The sequence below is a fragment of the Cygnus atratus genome, chromosome 3, assembly GCF_013377495.2.
Source record: "Cygnus atratus isolate AKBS03 ecotype Queensland, Australia chromosome 3, CAtr_DNAZoo_HiC_assembly, whole genome shotgun sequence".
NCBI lineage: Eukaryota > Metazoa > Chordata > Aves > Anseriformes > Anatidae > Cygnus > Cygnus atratus.
In genome coordinates, this window is record NC_066364.1 from 71,318,224 (window position 1) to 71,336,216 (window position 17,993).

A 17,993-nucleotide genomic window follows, 5' to 3' on the forward strand; every position below is an offset into this window, starting at 1 on the left:
AGCTACCTCTCCAGCCCTACCCCTCCTCACACTGCTGTAATGAGCTTCTAGTTGATCTAGTTGAGCGCTTCTCATGCTGTGTGACATTAACACCCCATAATTTTGTTCTGGATGTTTTATTTCACCACAACATGACAGACTTTTTTTTCCACTGGCCTGACAAACATGTTTTGAATTAGCAGACCACCCAACGCTGGATCTTCAGCGAGCAAATAAGAGAGCTTAGAGGACAATGCTAAAGAGAAGGATGCTGAAAAGGCAATGACAGGAACTTAAACAGAAAGCAATGTTTTGAGTGCATTTTGATGGAAACTGGTAATTAGTTTAACCTCTACTCCCAGGAAGCCCACAGCAACATCAGATGGGTAACAATGAGTGCTGAGCATCTCAGTTGCAGCCCCTGTTGTGCAGCAGGTTCATGGCAGCATAAAGCACTCTGCAAATTCTATGTTCAGCAGCACATGAACTAGAACTGGCCTCGCTACTGTGGAAGAGGAACGTGGTTTTGAGTATTGCAGCTGTTAGAGCACCACAGAAAAGATAACGTGCTGATACCATCGCAGCGCTCACATGGACGGCTCCAACACCAAACACTTTCAGCACGCAGTGTTTTAGTAATATTGGGCTTGGCACATGGTGCCCTTGTGAAATAGCACTCGTGGCTGCTGCAACTAACCAACTGGCTCACCCTGCAGGAGGAAATACCAGGAATTACAGATAAAGTGTGACATCCACAATTTTAGTTACTCTTATCTGGGGGAGGGCAGGCGGCGCGGAGGGAAGTGTCCTTTAGTCTCTTGTACAGACACCGAAGGGAACGTTTCAAATGTAAACTCGGTTAAGTTTCTGGAGCACATCAGTCTGCAGGATGTGTTGGTTACACTGCAGTCGTACCTGGGAAACCCAACCAGCACCACCCTTCCACAAAGCACCCTGACTGAGCCTCCTCTGCTCCCAGCAGCACCAGAGGAGCCGCAGCAGGTCGAACAGGAGGCACAGCTGCCTGCCGCATTTTTCGTCTCATTTCAAACACTGAGTGCTCCTCCTGAAAAAAGGCTCCTGCTCATTTGCAGGCACCTTTATAAAACGAAACCCAATCGATCCCAGATCGGCACATGGCTTGGTGCTTGCACACTGGGGCGCAACGCGTATTTCAGCAGGAGCCTGGTGCCTGCTGGCCACAGCCACGGGACAGCATCTTGTTTTGTAAATGCCAGTTTCCGCCTCCGAGAACAGAAACATCTCAAAACTTTCTTCTGAATTTCATAGGGATTTTTCATTAGAAAGCATCTTTTGATACATTGTTTTCAATTTAGAAAACGTGGGCTGGAAGAATGACAAACCTGCAAGATTTCATTCCTAACTGCAGTTACGTGGGTTGATCTAATTTTGAGCAGACTCCATAGGTACCCACTCTGGTCCACAGCAGTTAAATGTAGTTCTGATAAGAAATGCTGGCCAAGGTGCACACCAGTACGGAGAACACTCACAGAACAGTCCCATCAGCAGCGTAAAAGCAAACGAGTACTCCAAAGCCCATAGGCACGTGCATGGCTAAAAGCACTAGAAGCAACGTACGCGTACCCCCCACACACACTATATGCGTATATGTGCACTCTGAGCAGCATCAGACCTTGCTAAGGCAGGAAGAGCAGCCATCCCACTCCTGTCAGTGTTCAGAGGCATTTGGATAACACCCTTAATAATGTGCTTTAACCTTTGGGTAGCTCTGAGGTGGGCAGGCAGTTGGGCTAGGTGGTATTTGAAGGTCCCTTCCAGCTGAACTATTCCCTAAATATGACCAAGCACTCCCCCGGCAAAGCAGTGCTAAGGTGCTGGGTTTCACCTCGGGGCAGGCAGAGGGCACAGCAGGAAGCCTGGGGAGCACTTCTGGAGCACGTGCAAGCCTGTGGCCCTCTGCTTGCCAAAGCACCCTCAGCTAAGGCAGCCTCTACCAGCTAATGCTGCCTTTATCCTGAAAGCAAAGCCATGCTGCCCGACCTCCTGCTGCTGGGGATGAAGGAGGGAAGATGATCACTCAAATTTATCACAAGCGTATTTCCACAGCAGTATGGTCAGAGTGATGATTGAGGGGATGGTGGTTAGCAAGTGCCACAAGTAACTGCAGCATCAAACATCTAGAAGGTGGATGTTTTTATTTTTACGCCCTGCAATGACACTTGGGTGATCAAATAGCACCCTGCGAGACATTAACTCTTCAGCTGTACCAGTTAGAGCACACAATATTTATTTTTCTATTGCCACTGAACTATCAGAAGAATACATGTTTATTATCAATCTTGGTAGAATTAGCATTACATTTCTCCCACCCAGTCTACTTCCCTCCCCATGTGCAACAATGGATTTTATTCATCCTTTTCCAAAAGGAAAAGCCACACAGGGCAAGGGGAAGGACAGCATCTCACAGAGCTGTTCTGTCTTCTGCAGCAACCGCTGCTGAAGCACTTCAGACTTCCCACAGCGACCACGCTTGGATGGGAAGCTGTGTTACCCAGGAAAGGAGGGATCCGCAGAAATGCGGAAAGCCATTCGGAGCCCCCAGCCCTCCCGGTCCGTCACTGAACAGCAGGAGTATTGTACAGAGCTCCCCAAACTACACAGGCTAAGAGTCAGTAAGAAACCATAAGAGGCACCACAGGGCTAAGCAAAAATACATCTGCTCACTGCAGTTATATGGGTGACTGTAGGCAGCTCAGGGACAGCCCTCCTCCAAAGCAGCTTCTTGTCCATTAGCACGTTTTGACAAATTCATATGAGAAGTTTCGCTCATTTATGCTTACTAGACTTAGTCTTTTCCGTCATTTTTCACTGCAATTGCAGAGAACAGAGTTAATACCATCAAACAAACATCTCCAGAACAGAGTTAATACCATCAAACAAACATCTCCAGCTCTCCTCTCTCCAGAAGAGGAAACTGTCTCCTGCCAAGGGTCCCATGAAAGCATCCCTCCTCCTCCTGCAATAACACTGCTGTTATCTGAGTAAATAAACAAACAGAGCAACAGCATGCCTCCTTGGCTCAGGGCAGGCAGGCTGCACTGGGTGCACAGGAGCCAGCACAGCTACACTGCACATAATGAGGCTTTCCTTTCCTGAAAGCCTAAAGACCACAAAAAACGCGCCACCACACAAAAAATGTGTGCTCCAGCTCAACCTTCTGTAAATCCTCCAGCTAACTGCAAGCTTACTATACCTCCTGCTAATTTGTCCCAACAGTTAAATGATGCTCAATGATAAACAAAACAGAACAGCTTCTCTGGAGGTTACTGTACACACAAAGTCATGGGCAGAGATCTGACAGCGGTGAGGACAGATGTGCATCCTTTCCGAACACAGTGCTCTGCCTCAAGCCCCGTGCCTGTGCTCCCAAGCAGACTGGGACCACCCCATGCCACGCACCAGCTGAGGAGCTGAGTGACAGCCGGGCCAGCAGACACCCCTCCTAGCTCCACACCACCGAGGGAAAGCCCACACAAACCACACCAAGAGCAGAAACGTGGTGGGAGGAGGACTGGGCAGGGGCAGGCAGCTAAGGGACAATAAGGGATTCCGTTCTACAAGCCCACAAAAGGCCGCCTGTTCCCATCCTCGCTTGTTTTCAAGAATTACCAGCAAGCTCTCTGTGCATATCCTTTGCAGGCTCCTGTCAGGTCAGACGGAAAACAACAGGCTCAGCTATTCGAGCTCAAGTGTGTGGAGGAGTAATTACCAAAGCTTCACTGGACAGAGGGATCGCATTCTTTTATTCTCCACATGCCACCACCCACTAAGAAATCATAATAAAATTCGCAGAAACCTTGTAAGCAAAGCCAGCACTGCCACGCAGGAGTTAGCCTGCAGTCACTCAGCACCTGTCCCAAAAACTCCACCGGTATCTCTCACGAGGACAGTGATGCTTGGACGCTGCTACTGCTGTCACCTGTACGGTTTTTGTCATCAGCACAACCAAGCATTACTTGAACTTATAGTTTAAATCACATGCAAACCTTGAGATACTGCCACAGGTACCGTAAGCTTCAGGAAGTCCTCCTGTGCAAGTCCTGCACATCACACACATTCCTAAGCCTGAAAAGCAAAGCCCCCAAACAATTTCTGCTTCAGAATTACTGTGATGCAACACGGCATTCTCTCGTAAATATTCAATGTCAAAAATGTATGTTTAATTCCTGATTTTAAACTACTTTGAGGGTTGAAAGATGCTGACGCTATAGTGACGCTTATCAGCCACCTAGTGAAGCATCACGCCTTAAACCTGCGGTGTGAGCAGGCACGTGCTCATTCTCACCACTCCTCTGAACACCGGCTTTTCTGCTCTTCATACCCCCTCTCTCGCCCATTTTGTACGATTTGTTATGAAGGCACATGACATTTGCTGGAACAACCTCACAACAGGCTAAATAAAACTGTACGTTACTTTAACGAAAGCATGTTGAACCTGAAGCCTTTAAATTCAAAGGGGGGAGGAGGGGAAGAATATTCTACACTGACAGCTTTAATGTATTTCAAAATTTGTATACAGTGAATATACTCATACTTACAATTACTAGCACATAAGTATGCAATACAAGAGTAAGTCTGGAGAAAGGTTTTACACAAAGCAGGTGTGATTATGGTTCTGAAATACCATGTACCACCTTGTACGCTCAGGACCCTCATTCCATTCAGCTGATGGGCTTTTATAATCTCCCCAGCACGCAAAGTAAAGCACCCTAAGTGGCACACCATGTTTGCCCATTTGTTCCTTGCTTTGTCTAGTCTTTCCTACTATCCTAATTGCTGTTGTCGCTGCTACCAGGTACTGCGTAGGTGTTCTCAGAAGGTTATTTTATTACTACCTTAACTTCTCATTCTCAAGCAGCAACAGGGTGCTGCTAAAAAAAAAAAAAAATCCCATTTTTCTCTGCAAGACTTTCAGCACGGAGGCAAAAGCCAACCAACAAGGCTAGAACTGCAGCAAGTTGCGTTCGGGTTGTTTAGAGGTATACTTTCAGCAGTCTTTTCCTCCTCCTCTATTTGTATTGGAGTTCTACCAACATATAAAGAAAGAGACAAAAAACAAAACAAGTTGTATGCCAATTGCAACCTACGGATGTAAATACAAGCGTGCAGCCCTCCGGGTTCTTTGTTACTCCACCTTCAGCTTGCCCTAGATTTGAGCAGTTCTGTACTGTACCTGCACTCACCCCGACATCAGACGGCGTTCGTCACGTAACGCGATGTGTAACTGCGGCATTCCCACACACATTTATACCTTCATACAAACTTTTATACTGTTTACATACAGTTCCCTCATTCCTAGTTTGATGGTTATATAAAGGAAGCATTACGAAGTTTCACTGCTGCTTTGCTTTTTTTAAGCTTTGCGTCAGGACCAGATTAAAGAAAACAAAAAAATCTGCTTGTAGGTGCTTTTTTGTGTGCGGTGTTTTAAAACCGCTGTCAGTGCTGACACACTCTACTCCCTGTTACAGGGTTTTGTGTCAGAATCACTTCCTAATCACAAAACAACTTCAGATCGGCCACAGGAGAGAAAGAGGAAAAAAAAAAACACACACATATATACGCATAACCTCTCTCTTCTTCCTCAATCCTTTCATTCCGTATGATTTTCATAAACATGGAAGAAAGGGATCCTCATGAAAAAGGCTTTTATAGCTTAGATTGTAAGATGAGTACAGTATTTTAGGAGAAGTCTGGCTAAGGTTATGGTAACTCAGAACTTTGTACAGGTGTAATTCAACTGTTTTTTTGTTTGTTTTTGTTTTTTTATGTTAAGTAACATCAAAACAACTACCTACCTACCTTTGGTAAAATTTGTGCTACTGAGTGTATGCAAGGCCCTAGGTCACTGAAAAGCAGCTCTGGTGGAGATGCAGTCAAATGACTGCCAACAGTCACAAAGCCACATTACTCAACAGTTTTTAGAAAACTGCTTTGACTCTAAATCCTTTATATCCAGCTAACAACCCCCAACCCTGCTGTTTTCCATCCCCTATCTGTGTCCTCACTACCTCCATATGCTCAACTACTCCTTCTGCAAATAAGAACCTCACTGCTGTTTAAAATAAGAAAGAAAAAAAACCAGCTCTCAATACAAATCCCATCACAGGACAGTTCATTCACTCTTAACTCCCACTTGCTCATCAGGTGCTGTTACACTCACAGCCTTGTACCTCCCTCTCAGCTAACTTCATCGCCCTTGCCTTGTTCTACCAGTGAGCTATACAGCTCTTCACTGGCCTACGTTCGAGAGGGTCCAAAATCAGCGAGGCAGCCAGTTCACCGCACCCCAGCACAGCCCCAGCGAGGCGTGCAAAAACCCCTGTCAGCACTGGAAGTAAGTACTGCACGTCCCCTGGCTTTGTCCCTTACAGAGAAGACGAGCAGGCGAAGCAGCAGAGCACAGGACATGCCCTGGGCAGCACCAGGTGGGACCACTGAACTCCCATCAGCGAGCAAAGCCAGGCAGGCACACATGAGGGTGGGACGTTGTCACGATAAACCTGCCTTGCACATGTCCCCGTGATGCCGTGTCAGCAGCCAGACAGACCAGGAGCCATAGGCATCCCCAGCACAAGGTTTCAGCTAAGCACAGCTCTGCTGCAGAGAGCTTTGCCAGCTCCCACGTCTAGGCCCGTCAAAGAAATGAGGGCAGAGAAGTGCCCTGGGCCTGTCCCAGCCCTTGCTGCCTTCCCTGGGAACTGGGTGGAATTACTCCAACACATTGCAAACCCTGTTTTTTAATATGTAGTAGGGAGGAGGTGGACAGTACAAGCGTATGTGTCCAGCTGCAGATAGCGAGAGGCTTGCAAATACTACGGGAACACCCAGAGCTCCTCTCAGTTACTATAAAGGCCATTCCATTCTCCACGCCCTCAGCAACCAGCTCCAGCCGAAACCACTGAGGGCACTCTACTGATGCAGTCGGCTTGCCGTTCGTTCCACTGCTTCAGCCAACCAATCTCAGCAGCAGCCTGCTTCCAAAAAGGCTGCGCAAGTTAAAACCACTGCTCCAACCGGGAAGCCTGCTCAAAGGTCCTGCCGGAGCAGCGGTGACAACAGGAGGGGAGTCCTAGCGTGCCACTTGTAAGCCACAGCAGCTGGCTGATCCCATGGTCCACTCACCCCACAAACCCCACGGACGGATCATAGATGCTGTGAGCAGATAACAGGGTTTATGCGTATGTTTCCCCTCACCTGAATTCCATCTTCTGTCACAAAAGAGAAGAGCCAAAGGATCTGTTAAGATCTCGCAGGATACAAGGCCTGGTCAGATTCAGGTTGTTTCTGCTGCTGCTGGAGTGTGAGGAGGTTCAAGGTGCAGCAATCTTGAAGCCAAGCAGGTTTGGGAGGTGGAAATTGAGCAGTAAGCACTTCTAATCCAGCCTGCCGCCTACAAAAATGGTACAGGGAAACTGGGAGCTCCACTCCAGGCTTTTTTTCTGAAGATAAAAAGGTCAAACGTGGTAGTTAAGCTTCATGACTAAAGCCACAAAAAGAATAAGGAAGCTTCCATTTCATTTGCTTTGGCTTGCTGTACCCTGGAAGCTCCCACTGCAGCACACTGGCAGTGGCCTGTAATCACTGTAATTCCCACCCGGTGCTCCCATCTACCCTCCCATCCACCTCAGCTGCAGCAGGCATTCTTCAGTATCTGTAACAAATTTGATGGATATTAAATCCCATGCCAAAAAGGGCTCAGTTGTCAGGAAACCTACAAGTCAGGGTAATGTTCGAAAGACTTTGTGAACATCACACGCACAAAGTAGCGATCCCATCCAGGGCAACTTCACACAAATGCAGCAGAAGTGCTCCAAGCAGCCAGCTTGAACAGATGTTCTCCAGAACGGCTTTGGGATAACCCAAGTGTCTTTTTACATTGCGCAAGCTAGAAAATGTGCACTGCAGAGATCACCTTCACCAAGAGACCTTCTGGACGGCTGTCACTAGCGTCCAAGTGCCCTCCAGCTATGCAGTGCAGAATGCAGCCCTCTGAAGTCAGTCTCTCCTCCCTTCCTGGCACTCAGCAGAGCAACCAGCAGCAACTGATAGACAAGGAAGGAGGGAAAGGGGCGGATCACCGCATATATAAATCCCCTGTGTCTATATACAAAATCCATTATGAAAGCGTGAGCTAGGCAAACTAGAGCAACTGTATGCCTCATGTTTGCATTAACAAGTCACTGTGAGACCTTTGGCTAGGATTTATGAAGAACGCATGCAGGAAATGGAAAAAAAGAAGTCATAAAGCAATTCTGTTGTTTAAAAAACTGAGCACACAGTAGAGTTGGTTAGCTTACAACACCATACAAACAGGAACCACAAGGAAACTACACACACGATGCTTCAAGGCTGAGTCAAGTTTTGATTTCAACGAAGCCAAGCTCACAGGAGCAAGCCTAGCACAGCCACCACAAGACTGTACAGGGCCCCCACCGGCACAGGTACCTCTTGCTTAGAGTGAAGCCAAGATTTTCTAGCGAGTCCATGAAATCACCCCTCATCCCTGCTCAGTTGAGCAACTCAATCATAGCTTCCACACTCACAAACAAGAAAGTACACAGGCGAGAAAGGAGAAAGCAACATACAGAAGGACGGGAAAATATAGCTAGGAGTGCCCAAATTCTGACCCTGACCACCAAAAGAGATGTAGCATATCTTGGACCAAGCAGAAAAACAATTATCAGCTTGTCTCCAAGAGGATCAGAAAACAGCAGTGAATCATCTACCCATGCCTCCAGAGACTGGATTGTGCACATATAAGAGAGAAACCAATGGACGTCAGCCAATAAAGACGTCCACAATTAACCTTAGGAGCTGCTCTTACCAAGCGTGCAGAGCAGCTGAATCCAACACCCGTACAGAGAGTTGGGAGAAGTGATTGAGATTGCTCTTCACTTTAGGTATCTGAGATGGCCAGGAAAGGGTGCGGGTCAGGGGTGGAAGGGAAACAGGAAAAGAGTAGCAATAAATACTAATCCATGGAGGCTGGATATCTGAATTCCCTCAACTGTTTGGCCAAGACACACTCTTTCTTGTCTGCACCTACTACACCAAGTCTTGTGCAATGTGAAGATCTGATCCTGCATTCAGGTCAGCATCCAGCAGCCAGAACAACCCGTCTGCCACTTTTCTGAATTTCTCTCTCTTTATGAGACTCTTTCCTGATGACTCAGAAGATTTAACTTTAACAGAGTTAAGGCACTTCTTTTTAAAGTAAGTGAATAAGAGAGAATACATACTCTCCATCTGGCATACTTTCGTTGTTGAGGAAAGAATTCCAGTCACGACCTAGAAAGCTACCACTCAGGACCAACAGCACGTCCCACAAAATTGAAAGAAAAAAAACCACACACCTCAGAACTGTGTATACTAGTTTTTACCTAAATTTCAGGTGATTTAAAAAATTTAAAAGATTTAAAAACTACCAAATTTCAGGTGATTTAAAAAAAGATTACACGTCACCAAGTTTATATGAATTGTTATCATTTAAGGTTTTCAGCCACATCCCCTATTTCCCCAGGAGCCCCCTGCATAACCTGGACATGGCAAGGAGGTAAATCCATCCCCTCGGGCTGGTCCAGCTGTGCCAGCAAAGCAGCACACATACTCCTGAGCATGTGCGCATACTCCCATTGCTGAATGCCTCCAAGCCACCCTGGCTAGATAGGAACACCTTGGGCAGGAGGTCAAAAAAGCTGTCTCTGCCACCAGCTGTTGCGTCTCTGTGGGCATGGACAGGTCACAAGAACTCACACCCCAGCGAGAGACGGAGAAAGCACTGACAACAAATGCATTAGTACGAACAGAAGAGTTTATCATCCGCCCAAGCAAACGACTGGAAACACCCTGTTACAGGCAGACTTCTGACAAAAATCTCAGATCCGCACAGTGCTGTATGGTTATTCTTAACTTGAAAGGACCAAATAACTCCTCAGGAATTTCACCATTTCCAAATGGAAATCCCAGAAGGGAAACATCTAGGTGTATGCGTGTGTATATACACCAATGCACACCTCTTATCTTTAAGCACATTACAAAGATGACAGAAAAACCACCATTGCATCTTGCTCCATTACTTAAAAAATACCATCTGATTCTGTGGTTGTGTTTTACACATCAGGAAGAAACCTCCAAACCAAAGGTATGTAAACACATTTTTGGTTACTTTACCATTCATTTTGATGCAAGGGAGGGGCAGGAACAGGAGCTTTTTTAAATGTGTTGCTCCCCTGAGGGCTAAAATTCGTGAAACATGTTTTTCAGAAACAACATTTTCTTCCCTGAAGCTCTCATCTTCATTCCCCTATCCTTATGATAACCTCAGTGGGTACAACACAGCACATTACTTTGCTTATCCTGGCGTAACATACATTGTATTTTGAATTTTATTTGGGGCCAGTTCTGCCACTTAAATTTTGTTGCCTTTCTCTATAAGTTACCATCCTGGTGGACTCTTTTACACCCATGTACTGCTTATTTTAAAAAATAAGTTAGAGGATCGTAATAATCTTTGAAACCTCTACCTTCTTTCCATTATGGAAGGCTTAATCCACATTTGCAGTGATGAAACAGACAGGAGCAGGAAGTCACGTTAAGCTTTTTCTGTTTGTTTTCTTTTATGATTTGTTTGTTTTCTTAAGGAAAACTAGGCTGCAGTGCTAAAGATCAAGGCTGATCTTCCTGGATGTCCTTGATATCTCCCTCGACAAAGGCACAGATCTGAGTTACGAATAACCTGAACATCACATGCATCTGTCAAGCCCAAGGTCTGTGACAATCAGAAGAGGCAAAGAGGAAACTGATTTTATAGTCTTCCCTTCTGATTAAGAGAGAAGAAAACGCTATTCTGCAGTGCAGGCAGGCCTCATCTGCACAGAAGACAGTTCCTTGACAGTCAACAGCTGCCACTGTGAGACAGTGCCCCAAAATTATAATTTTATCATAAAAAGAGGTCTTTAGGACTTCAAATTTCAGCTGCACAGACATCCTAAAGAACACCCTTTCTTATCAGGACAAAAAGATCAGTTAGATAAGATGGCTCTGACGTTAAGAGCTGCATAGGTTGAAGAACACAGTCAAGAAAAGATTCAGCCTTTAAAGTATACTGGGTCACTCACCCAAGGAACCAAAGACCTGCACTCAGACTGAAAAAAGATGAATTATTGATATATTAGGTGTAGAAAGTGCATTGTATTCCGCATTGTTCTTTTTGTATTAAGTTGGAAGAGTTTTCCAAGCATAAAAATGGGGAACAGGTAGAAATGCATCAGCACTGACCCTTGCAGACTAGAAAGCCCGCAGAGAATCGTCACTTGGGGTTAAATTTTAAACAGGCCAGGTTTCATTTGCATAGGCCTGGTTAATGAAGAAGTGACTGGCAGCGGGTACAACATCCCAGCCTTCTGTCACACATTTACTTGCCTGCAGATGGCCGAGCCCAGCCCTCCCTTCCCACCTGAGAAGGCCCACATGGGTCACTCCTCCCTCAACCTCGCATGGCGCCGGGCCCTCACATTCGCACCCGCTGGGTGAAGCGGGGCAATAGGCCCGGTGTGACTCACGCGCTGAAATGGAGGCATTCCCCCATCTCTGAACCCAGGAATTCTACCCAGCAACACCACACTGTAAATCATGCCTTCTTTATTCTTATTTTATTTACAGCCAGCTCTGTTCTCCTGACTTTTATGATTTCCACCACGCTGCTAGGTTTGCCAAGCTTTACTCTTGGAAGTGAGATCTCCCTCAGCCCTCGTGCAGGCCCCCCTCGGTCTGGGCAGGGTGCCACAGAAGAACAAGGCCATTCGAAGAAGAAAGTCAGCTTGAAAAAATTAGGGGAAGGAAGCGAGCGCTCCTCAAACCTCTCCACAAAATGAAAAATTTCACTTGAACTGGAAAGAGCGAGCCTCTCCTTCTCCAGCACATTAATATCACCAGCAAGTCAGAACAGAACAAAGGACATTTATCACAGCTGAGACCAACTTGCAATTTATGAAAAGCCTTTAATAAATGCTTTTATTTTAAAGAGTCTCTAATATGACTACTTGAATTTCAGTGAAACATAGATATCCACTGGAGGAGGTACAAGGCTTTTCCCCTGCGTAAGCAGTTTAGAAACTGAAGATCTGACAGAATAAATGACAATCCATAACACAAGATGCCTTTGCAGGATCAAACATTGCCAGATTCAACTCTAGACATCCTTATTCAGCATATTTAAAAAAAGTGCACATATAAAATATGTACTTTTGCAAAGAAACCACTAACTTTGCATGGAACAGCCTGCAAGATCCTAAAGAAATTTCTGCCAAACCTCTTCTATGCCATGGTGTTAATTCTCCACATAAATATTCAAAGATATTCTTGAATGACTGCCGTAAGGCAATACTCTATTCTGTAGCCACACGACCACAGCTCACTGCACTAACTCTGCTCCCTGCAAGATCAGGTTGTACACGTTTTTCTGAGAATTCAGCAAAGTCCCCCTGTGATGGGGGGGGGGGGGGGGTGGGGGGGGGGTGGGGCAGGGAATAAAAAAGAGGGCAAGTGACACTGGCCAGCCCAGGGCACTTTTATGCCAAGTTTTTTAGCTACCTAGAGTGAAGTAGGAATGTGAAATTTTTCCTTTGAGATGGAGCATACATAAAAGTCCACTTGGCGCAGTGTAGTAGCTACTGCTTCCACACTTTTACCAACAATGAATCAAAAGGAGACCTGAAACGTGTGTCAGAATGAGCTTCCATATGAATATTTACAAAGGGACAGAGGGAAAAGTGACCACCCTGTACATCAAGAATCCCTCAAGTACTAACAAAACCACCAGAAGACCATCATGAGAGCTTAGAGTATCACATCACAACTAAACATGGAAGCTCAACAGCTAAAGATAGCCATCTACATCCTCCACAGCTGATCACCAGGTCAAGAACTACACATGCTTCAAAGCTAAAATAAGTTTGGGAACGGACGGGTTTGTTTTATACCAAGACAGAGTCTGGGAAAGTGGAGTAATCATAAAGGAAAAATGTAAGATCAGATGCCATTTTCTTCACATTTTTTGTCCATGGTCAAGAGGAAAATATCATTTTAGAGATAAAAAAGCAAAAGAACTCAATGCCAGATTGGTGTTTTCCACTATTATTTCACCTAGATTTACATTAGATAAGTATATTTTTTCTTGAGGTTGTCATTTTAAAAGCAGTCACTCTTGCATACATACATTTTCTTACTTGCACAGGAATTTAAAATAAATTATCTTTTTCAAAATTAAATGCAGTTATTCATATTGAATTTAGTTGTTTATTCTACATAAGGAAATTTGAAATAGGGTTTTAAGAAGCTATTTAAAGCTGAGAGGACTTGTTTAACTAGTTCTGCTTATTATGAAAATGACAAATTATGATCACTGGATGAGCTCTTGTTAAGTTTTTAGCAAAGAAAAAATCACTCACCTTGTATGAATGCATAACCCTTTATTACAGAGATGCAATTAAAGCTGCTTCCTCTTACTTTGCAAAAAGTACAGAGGACTTTTTTGCACAGAAATTGTATAGCAGTAGGTTGCCTATTTAAATAAACAGTGGATGATTATTGTAATGAGCTGGATGACTTTGGAAGACGTGACCTGGCTGACCCACCCATGTTCTCAGCTCTACTCCTGTCCTGCAAGAGCGGGTAAAAAAGATGTCTGAAGACTACTAGGGAAGTAAGTTTGCATGTAAGGAAAACCTATCCCTTGCTTAAGATAGCCAAAGGCTGCATTATTTAAAATAGTAATTTCACTGAAAAATCCTTATTGTTCCTGTTTTGTGCATTAATTGAAAAGTTGTGCATGAAAACAGCCTGACAAAAGAGGTTTAACTCTTGAACTACGTCCACCTCATTTGGCAGGGGCAAACTGTATATCATATACTAATTCTCACTGAAATTAGATTTTACAATTTGACATTCTTTGAAAAAGGCTCACAAGATACCTTGAAGACTCCAAAAAGTAGCAGAGTTCTATTTATTCATCCAAAGAGAAGCAGATGAAAAAGAAATGGAAAAAGAATATATTCTCTACTAGGTATGCCACAATACTGGCACAAAGCAGATAAAGAGAAGAGTCCTATAGAATTCACACACATCATTTTTCCCTACTTATAACACTGCATTCTAGATAATAGACGCAGATTAAAATCCACCTCAACGGCCACAGATTCTCACCGAGATCAAACATAATTAATTCAACTGCTTTTTAAAAGACTTCCAGTAACGTAAGTTGTGATAATCACAACTCATCTACTCTGCCAGCTGATAACCTTTTGGCTCTGCTAAATTCAAGACAGCCAAGAATGCATTATTTCCGTCTCTTCATTGTCCTGTAGATGAGAGTTGAGCCCCAAATGTCTACAGCCTCTTTACATTTTCTCTGGCAGCACAAGAGGTTCTTAATAGGATAGCGAGTGAAGGTCCTTTCAGAGTGCTGGAGCAGCATGAAAGGAGCCTTATTGCAAGTGGGAATACCAGGCAGACATAATATCTTGTAAGGAACAAAACCCCTTTTTCTGCCCTCCAGTCAGTAGGAGGAGAAAAATAATTGTGTGCATTTTGGTATAAAGGAGGAAAAAAAAAGTGTCAGTTTAGAGGACATAAGGAACTAAGAAAAAAGAATTAACTAAGAACTAAGAAAAAAAAAATAACTTAAACTGTAAGAAACAAGTACAAAGGGTTAACATTTCACAATCTCTCTCCTCCTTCCCATTTCCCATACCCACACAAATCAAATTATGCAGAATACTTTCTGCATCAGGTTGCACCAGTCCCAGTCCACATGAGTTTGTTTCAGATGACCACTACAGCAGCCCAGCATCTTCCAATTGTGCATTACATCACAAAAAAAAAAAAATTATCCCTTTCCTTCTTCCCCCAGGCAAGAAAATTGAGTTCAACTGAGGATTACAATTTCAAGTATTTTTATTATATGGGTATGTGAGTATAAGTTAAAGCCAGAGACAACAGGGCCAATAATAAGATCCTGTAACAAAAGGTGGCAAAAAACAGTGTGGAAAACAAAACACCAACACATTTCTCAGCAGTTAGTCATTTTATCTGAGCATTATAGAGACTCTGCTTTCAGCACCTGGCTAATGGTCTCTGCTCCATTCCAGCTCCCCTTTCCTGACAGCAGCAGGGGCAGTGCTATGGAGGAAAGGACACATCAGCACTTCCAAGGCAGAATATTCCAAGACCTCTTTTTTTTTTTTCCAGCCCAAATCAGACTGAAACCAAAGCCTCCATGCAAATACACCACCCAGTGTGAATTACTTTTTCCTAACCAGCTCCAGTGGCTAGATTTGCAATGGCTCCTGTCTCCTCCAGGGACCTGCTCAATAGATTTGGACTAGTTCAGAGAGGGCTTCACTGTCAACCACAGGCTTCATCCTCAAACTGAATTTAATCATCTAAACTAAGGCCACTGAACCCTTTAAGGATGAATGTAACAGCCCAGGACTTCTGCAACCTTATACTGGAAGGAGACGGAGAACAAAAGCAAGTCTGATATATTTACGATAGGTCAAGGTTTGTAGGACCCTTCACTGATTCCGCACTAGCTTCTTCAGTGCTAACAACACCATATGCAGTCAACAAACAAACAAACCGCTACATCCCATGTGATATTTTGCCTGGAAGAAAGCAGATGCATTGGGGTTGAATTATTTTTTCTTCTTGTAAAGTCAGAAACTGCAATCCGCTCGGTATTACATGTGCCTCTACCACCCCAGCTCCTGCTGAAAGTCTATTCTGCCTCAGAAGTGGGGATTACACGCTAGAGTTATCCCTGACCTAACCCAGTAACCCCTCATTTCAGGTGTAGCATCAAGTGAACAAGCAAAAGGCAGGTTCAAGAGAAATGCTGGAGTATCTGCAAGAGCCAGGAGCTGCAGTGGCAGAGCGCCCTGGAGCAGGTGCTCCACTGGCGTGTTGGCACCTCCTGCAGCCACCCTGACTGACACGGCAAGTGCGAGTGCATGAGTCTGGGGGGAATTTAGGAGCCCCAGATGACAGCAACCTCCCCCAGCAAGTCACCAAGCTCAGTGATGGATGCGAGAGCACCACAGGGCCCGAGCTACCGAGCTCTGCACTACGCACATCGTGTGCCAGGGCTCAGCGCTCACTGACCAGCACCAGGCCAGCCTGGGAACAGCTCTCCAAACACATCCCCCTCATCTCCTCGTATCAAACGCGTGCTCTGTTTTCTTGCCAAAAGGATCCATAGTTATCTACTTGGTGATGTAATGCTCCTCTATGTACAACCCCAAGGTCCTCGTCTTTGAAGACGCCTCAGTCACTTGGAGTCTGACACTGGTATGAAGTTCAGGATCATTATCGCATCCGGGACAAACGACTTCAACAACGAAATCCCTCTTCTCCGCACTGGGTTTCTGTTCAGAAATGTATGAGAGCTGTTCCTGCACACAGGCCAGCCACCCCTGCAACACAAGGGCTGTTAATCATGGTAATGCTAAGTGCTTGCAGCCACCAACCGCAGCAGTGGCCAGATGACTGCTAATGCCAGCAACACAAGGGTTTGGTTCAGTTGTCTTATTTTTGGCAGGGAAAGGGAGACCACTGCTCCTCTTCTCTAGCTCTTGATTAATGACCTTGCAATGTCTTTCTCCTGGGAAAGGCTTGCTGCAAGTCTGCTCTTCAACTTAGACCAGCATCTTTCAGCCCCAAATTTTGGTACTGATGTCCCAATGCAAGCTTCAGCAGATGGACAAGGTTCAAGACTCCTCTTTCGGCCTTAAGTCTTAGACACATTCATTAAGCAGTTCATCTCTAGTGCAGAAATATATACAAACGCTTTTCCCCCCAGAGCGTGTTGGGATTTGGTGCCTGACTTACTACGAAACGCCCTGAATGCTCTCCAGTCCCTTACATTCTTCCTGGCCCATCCTCTCGCTGTGCAATGCGCAAGGAAGTGGCCACAGCTCACCCTACGCTCCTGCCTGGTGCTTAGGGCAATGGTCAGTGGTTCAAAACCATTTGAAGATTCAGACTGGCATTTCAAGAGCGACAAGTCAGCACGAGGGCTCTAATTAAGAGGCAATTACAGGAAAGATGGGCACCACCCCAAATTCCCCCCACCCACCTCAGACTGTTTTGGAAGAAGTGACACCTGCACATCGGTCAGTGTGCCTGACAGCCGGGATGACGCAGGAGCAGGAACGCTGCGCAGGCTGCAGGCAGGACAAGGCTCCTCCAGCTGCTCAGCACTTCCGTACCAACACCGTAACGACCTGGCAGCATGCTTTAACAGCAACCTGTAGCTATTCAATTAAGTTTTGAGGATGATGCCTTAAGATACTTAGGTCCTTTGTGGACAGCTAAGGACTCTTTCCCTACCCACTGGCCCTGGAAGCACCGGGTCCTCGAGTTCTCATCAGGTACCTGAAATATTTTCTGGTCTAGACCACATGGTCACTGTCCTCAGCTCATTTTGCATGAAGCCTTCTCTACACAGACATTCATACCGGATTCTTGGCAAACAACTCGGTCTTCACCGGCATTATCCCCTGCAAAGACAACTGGAGCAGCAGTCAAATCCTCGAGGGAGGCTTTTTCCTCCTCCCCGCAGATGCCCGCCAGGTCAGGGAGATGAAGAGGGAGAGGCAGCAGAGTGCAGTGTGAAGAGTATTATGACTTTTTCCACCCCGTCGCTAGATTTTTAAACCATCCCATTAAATTGCTTTCTGTCCACAGTGCAGAGGAGATGCCACCTGAAAAGCAGGAGCAGGGAAATCCCTTTTTGGGATACAACATTTCAACTCCAGAACAATTTTGCATCTTCTTCCGACTCCAGATTCTGCCAGCCCAACCAGGTGCACACAGCAAGGCAGGCTTAGACACTCGAGCAGATACCAGACTATCATACCTTACGGCTGTAACGTGGGGAATAAAATTGAGAAGTATAAATATCCCAGCTTCAC

General features: G+C 45.3%; 1 protein-coding gene across 3 annotated transcripts in view; it reads right to left on the reverse strand.

The window, feature by feature from the left end:
• UTRN (utrophin) overlaps positions 1–17,993 on the reverse strand; it is a 370,686-nt gene that overhangs the window by 342,997 nt on the left and 9,696 nt on the right. The window contains exon 1 of one of the 3 annotated variants that reach the window (XM_050709840.1): positions 7,219–7,922. The exons of the other annotated variants lie outside the window; for them this stretch is intronic. The gene's annotated coding sequence lies outside the window, so the exon portion shown is untranslated. Of the gene's footprint in view, positions 1–7,218; positions 7,923–17,993 lie in introns of those variants that run through there. 3 annotated transcript variants of the gene reach the window in all.